At 33.9% G+C, this 6396-nt stretch overlaps 1 pseudogene; it reads right to left on the bottom strand.

Moving 5' to 3' along the window:
- The window catches only part of LOC113240449, a 1179-nt pseudogene extending 625 nt beyond the window's left edge, over positions 1 to 554 (bottom strand).
- Between the last annotated feature and the right edge of the window lie 5842 nt (positions 555 to 6396).

The following is a 6396-nucleotide window of genomic DNA, read 5'->3' on the forward strand; positions in this document are numbered from 1 at the left end:
CCGGCAAAGCCAATCACTCTGCAACCCTTGATCTTCGCAATCTGACCCACCAGTGAGCCCACAGCGCCGGCTGCACCCGTCACCACCACTGTTTCACCAGCTTTAGGTTTGCAGATTTCCAAAAGGCCACAGTAAGCCGTCACTCCCGACATGCCAATTGCTCCTACACCTAATGAGGCCGGTAAACCTTTAAGGTCAGGTAGTTTGTACATGAAAGTACTTTGAATAGTCAAAATACTAGGATCCTTAATAGCCGTGGTGTCTAAGACTGAGTAGTCGCACCAGCCTTTCTGGCTAACCACTCTAGTGCCAACTGGGTAATCTGCGCTCTTAGACTGCACAACTACGGCGACCTGATAGCTGGTTTGGTCATATGGCACAGGATATTGATAATGGGAGGCGCGCTGGGATGGGTCGATGCTAATCCACTCCGTCTTGACCAAGATCTCGCCATATTTCAGCGGTGGTATCTCATACTCCACTATCTCATAGTCATCGCGTTTCGGCAGACCTTCAAAATATTTCTTAACCACATATTTTCGTGCCTTGACCATGTTGCTCCTTGACTTCTATTATTTCAACTGTAATCTAAAACGAAGACTTGGCATATTTATACTTAAATACATGTAGCATACGCATTGAATTATAACTAACCTATCATGTCACTATAAAGTAGCTTTATCATCGTATATCGTATTACATTGGGTTTTTTCAACCTCTGTACTTATTTACAGTATTACGCAATTCGTTATCACTTAACGTTAACACACACACACAAAGTGACCATTTAACATATCTACCCAGTTACGTAATCAATCGATGAGATAACTAGTTACAATATCAATATCACAAACTTGACCTTCAATTTCATAATTCATAAAATAAAGATTTGGTACGGTAAATAGCTTCCTCTAGCTATTTATAGTACCGTTCGTTTGGTCATTCTGAATGATACAGTTCAAAAACTGAGCGAATATTCTAGAAATTCGAATTTAAAACTTTGAAAAAAGCTATAGCTGCCATTGAAGATGATATCTTTTTGTGTTGTTTTGTTCTGTGTACCGTTAGGTTCTCGGGCTTCTCGCAAAGAAAAGTTTAAGGAGACTGGTATCATGACTGTGGCATAATGTACATTTACTCAAATATTTCGTATGCCCGAAAAAATATACATAATTTAATTAAGAAAGAAGATATCCATAATATTAACCTTAGAACTAAGTCCTAACTCATGGTACCACGATTTCGTTTAACTAAAGTAAACGTTTCTTTTATGGGGAACTGTATACGTTTTTACAATAAGATTTCGAAACATATATTTAGATTGTCATTTACTAAGCAAGTTTAAAACTTACATCAAAGTATTGTAATTGAAAAGGAATATATCACAAAATTGAATTGTACAAGAAGAGTCTAGATTCAACACAATTACGATTCAAAGTGTATGCCATAGCATGTAAGATTATTTGAAAAGAGCAAGCCCTAGAGTTTCTTGGTCGTTTTTTTCTGGGAGGTCGGCGTAGTGAAAGAACAGTAGCTTAAAAAATGAAGTTTTCAAGTGTATTTTTTTTCCTATGGAATAAATGATTGTTCGACTTTGACTTTGATATAGTTAAGATCACCATCGTCATCATCACTAACCCTTTTGCTTCGTTCAAAGCAAGATCAAGTAGCTAAAGAACTCAACACATTATAGAACATAGACCTGAGATAGGGCCCTGATAATAATGGTGACAGACACAACAAGGGAGATTTCTCAAATTTTTTTTTTAAATTGACATGGTTTGTAGCTTATTAGATATTTGTTCCAGAGTTATGTGCCAATACTAAATGTAAAACGGTCTCTGCGACAAAAGCTTGAATATACTAATAAATAATTATGCAATTGCCTACTTTACCATTCTAGAACTTGAATAATAATCATTTCTAAATTACACTTTTGTACCTCACTACTGTTTAACAAACGGATTTATGTGATGTAGCTGGATGTGGAGATTGGTTCGGGTATAATATTAATATTCATCCAGCAGTTTAACATAATTATGTTATGCTCACTATTTATAGATTTAAAAAAATTAAAAATTATACAATTATATCATCAAAACATACTTTTATTTCAAGATTTTTTGTGTTTCTTGGACCATTTTTGTACAATAAATTAAACGCCAAATATTCCATTTATAATTTCTGTTGCTTTAAGGTAAAGAAAATTCTCCAAGAAGCTCTTCAAAATATGTCCTATGAGGATACAGAGAATTTATTTATTATCGTAAAATAAATGTTGTCTTGTTTAAGGGTACATTTTTTTGGTTGACAATTTATTGTTTAATTGTTTAATTTTATTTCATAAGATTCTCCTAAAAAGTATTTATAATATTAACAGTATCCACGTTTATAGTTAGTAGTACTTTTTACCTGAAATACAGGAATTTCCTAGTTCAGGTACATGTGTTATTTTTACATTAAATCGCATAAGTAGTCTTTAGTTTTCTCTGTACATTATGTTACTGAATAAACAATTTTTATTCTATTTTTATTTATTTATTATTTTCGTTTCATTCACTATTTATACATATTGACCTCCCTGAAGGTATGGTATTTTAATTCGGAATGGATATGCCAGTATGAGACGTATTATATTACAATGCAAATCTCGTAATTATCGTAAAAGGAATATGAAAGTCCGAACATATTCCATCGGTAATCTACCACTTAGCAGTAGAGCTCCTTGTAAAAGAGTTCGTCCAGAGAAGTACACACCTTACCTATTTCTGCCACTAAGCCGTAATCTGAGCATTACTGCGTTTCGGTTTTGAAGGGTTAGGGTTCTGGTGGAATTACAGACACTTGGGACTTGTCAGCTTATGTTTCAGGGGAAAGGGCGCAGTGGCAGTTCCCCTCAGATAAGGACATGCGTGTCGCTTGCCACGAGGCGCACGACTAGTTCGCCTTGGTTCCATAAAAAAAATTGGGTACGTATACTTTTAAAGGCAATTACATACTTAAACACTTTCAATATCTATAATAATCGCAATAAGAGTTGGTTTTTCGAAAAATTAAAACAATTCAATACTAAATACATCCCGTTCATAACTTTTCTTTGAAGAAATTACTTATAAACTTTTTAGAATTTAATTTTTGATAATAAGTTTTGTCAAGTATTTAAATATTGTTTAAGTGCCTTACTCTTTTTTAAAATCATTAGTACGAATTTTGTACGAGAAAGTAAAATTTTTTTAAATCGCATAAATTATTTTTGATTTATATTTTGTATTAATTCTTTTCATACAAACTGACGATTCTAAAAATATGTGTAGGTACCTAATTTGTTAGCACCTTGTATTACATTTATTATTCTTGGGAATAAATAGAGCTAGCCACCCGTGGCCTTTGCGATTCATGCTGTTTATTTATAGGTAGAAACTGTCATCGGCGTGGCCAGATAAGGGCAGTTCACCCCAAAAATAAATGGTGCGTATGCCACAATAACCGTAAACTAGTAATAATAAGCTTCAAAAGGAAAAAAGACAGCGATGGTTCGGTTTGTTTTTACTCCAAAATGTACATTTGAACATTCGTAATAAATTAATCATACTCGCAATTAATTCAAGATTTAGGGCACGACTCGCCGTCTGCGTCGCCCGCGCAGATCACAAGTGAATTATGACTGTTATCGACTCGTATAAATTAGCTCTTGTGATTTATGGTCACCTAGTATAATGTGGAACAGAGACTTGTGTAATGCTACTGCACTAAAGGAGATTACAATGATATGTATCTCACTTTAAGTGAACGCTACGTATTGTCTCAACAATCTCTGTCAGAATTAGAGATAATGGTTGAATTGTTAAAGCAGCTTAGACTCTAAACACTGCTAAATATGGATTTTATTACAGTGTGTCTTTTTTTAAGACGGAGTAAAATGATATTTGTGGGGTTACCAGTTATCGTCAAATTTTAAATAGTCATGTAGGTAGTTGTTGTTGACAGTTTTATCGATAGATTGTGAAAAAAGGTAAAATTTTGCCAAAAGTCTTAAAATTGTGAAAGTTACGATATTTTAATTATTACTATAGTTCATTTCACATAGCATGATTCCGGTGACGTTTGAGATTTGAAGTGTCTAGAGATGTGGTGATATAAAAACATCATCCGTAAAGCATAAAAGTTGTGATGATTTAAAATAATGCTCGATGTCGTTCACAAGAATCGCGAACAAGAGGGCTGGCAAAGATTCCTGCGGGACTCCACTAGGCACCATTCGCCACCCAGAGACGTAATTTTTTACTACAACAGCCTGTGGCCTATTGTTGATGTACGACGTCAGCCACCTTAGCAGATCACCATTGTTACGGACCTTCAGTAGTTTGCATAGAAGTAAATCATGCCGAATTCGGTTAAATGCTTTGCTATAGATGTGTTAGAATTGGTGTTTATACTAGCGTTTCCCAACCCATCACCTTTGGGATCCCTCAGGGAAGTATTCTAGGTCCTACTCTTCAGCCGTTCATGGACTTTGCTAGTATAAATTACCTTTTAATTTATGTCTAGTTATCTATATATTTTTGTATATTTTTAGAAGTCGGGAATAGAGAAATTGTAAAACAATGTATTTTAGAGTAAATGCAAAAACATTACGCAATTCATTCAGTTCGACCATAGACTATGTAACATTCCATATTTACCTAATTAAAGTATTGGTTATTTTACAGTATACACATAAAACGTCATAGCTATGAAATACCTAATTAATATGAAAACAGAAATGACACAAAGTAAACAATAAAACACAATATGACAAAAATGTTTAAACAATATTTAAATGAGATAAGAAAGTTAGCAAAGGAATGTTTTGACTAGAGGCCTTTTCCCAATGTCATTGGCACATTGAGATTGAGAACAGTGCGACCGTCTAAGGCAGATTTCTGCCATTTGGGCAAATTTAATTTTTATTCATTTTCTTTGCGGCAGAACATGTTAACGTTTTATTAAATGTGACAGAATTTGGCAGATTTAAGAATATTATAATAAGTCCTTTATTATTTTTGAGAACAAACTGAAAACTTGTTGTTTTTTGCTACTACGAACAAACTTTGATATTATAAATATATTATAAAAAAAAAAAATATCAACTTTACAATCCCAGCTTATACAGTCTGTATTCAATTTGATGCTATGATAATGAATCACAAATGTTAATAGGTCTCTTTAATGCGAGTCGTCAAAAACATTGGGTTTCAAAATACACGGGATGACGCCATCGTTATTTTTATTAATATGGATTTCTGCAGAGTAAAGCTTGAATCTATTAGTTAAAAAAAACTTCTGAGTCCTAGCATATCTCCATAATACGTAACTTTGAAAAGGTCGAAATTACGTCTCATATACAGACGGCGCTGATCGATAACCTGGAAGTAGTTTACAAAAATTATGTAAACGGTCGTGGATGTTTTGGAAATTTTTACGTCATAATACTTTTAAATCTGGTCATGAATTTGAATATCAACAAGATTATAATTAACAGAAATGTACGCTTTGCCTAATAACGGATAATCTCAAAACACCGGTTACAACACGTCGTAATCTTCTTAAAACAAAATCATGCGGCATGTGATACTGAATTAAGTACAATGGAGCTTCTAGCTTAGTAGCAGTAAAATTTCTTGTGAAAGTCCGTCGCGTAAACAAGTCTGCAGTCTGCGAGCATGTCATGGATAAACCTACACATTCAATGAAGTTTGACAAACCCCAGGTCCTTGCAAAAGAAGTCCGTTATCTACCCAGGATGCTGCGAGAGGCCATTGAAATTAAAAAACATCCTAATTTCAACAGGGAAGATGGTTTCTCCGTGCCACCAGTTTGGGATCCAGTATTTCCTCTAATGAAAAATCCCAAACAGACATAAGACTGCAGTACTAATTAATATGTTTTAGTTTATTCTAATTTCTATTAATAATTAATAATAAATTAAACTTAATAAAAATTCATTCAATAAAATAATTTGTAAAACTTAATGTAGCGTAAATTGGAATGTTTTCTTTATAAAATTAAAAATAAGGTATTTAATTAATAACTATTGTAACTATAGTGAAAAAATAGGGTGGTTTGCATTAATATTAGACATAACTGGTTGAAGACTGTACCACCTCAGTCAACCGTGACCATGGGACCTGTAAAGGGCCCGAAACGTTGGTTTGTTTGAAAAAACAAATATACGCGATTTAAATCCGGAAAAATAGTTTCATTTCCTATGTGTAACAATCGCGAAAACCTAAGAACTCGATATTCTTGTGAAAGAGTTCGTCCAGGGAAGTAACCTTACCTATTTCTGCTGCCAAGCAGTAATGTGACCATTACAGCGTTCCGGTGATGAAGGGTAAGGGCGCTGGTGAAATTACA

Source organism: Hyposmocoma kahamanoa, unplaced genomic scaffold (genome assembly GCF_003589595.1).
Source record: "Hyposmocoma kahamanoa isolate Upper Pololo Valley unplaced genomic scaffold, ASM358959v1 138, whole genome shotgun sequence".
Classification (NCBI taxonomy): Eukaryota; Metazoa; Arthropoda; class Insecta; order Lepidoptera; family Cosmopterigidae; genus Hyposmocoma; species Hyposmocoma kahamanoa.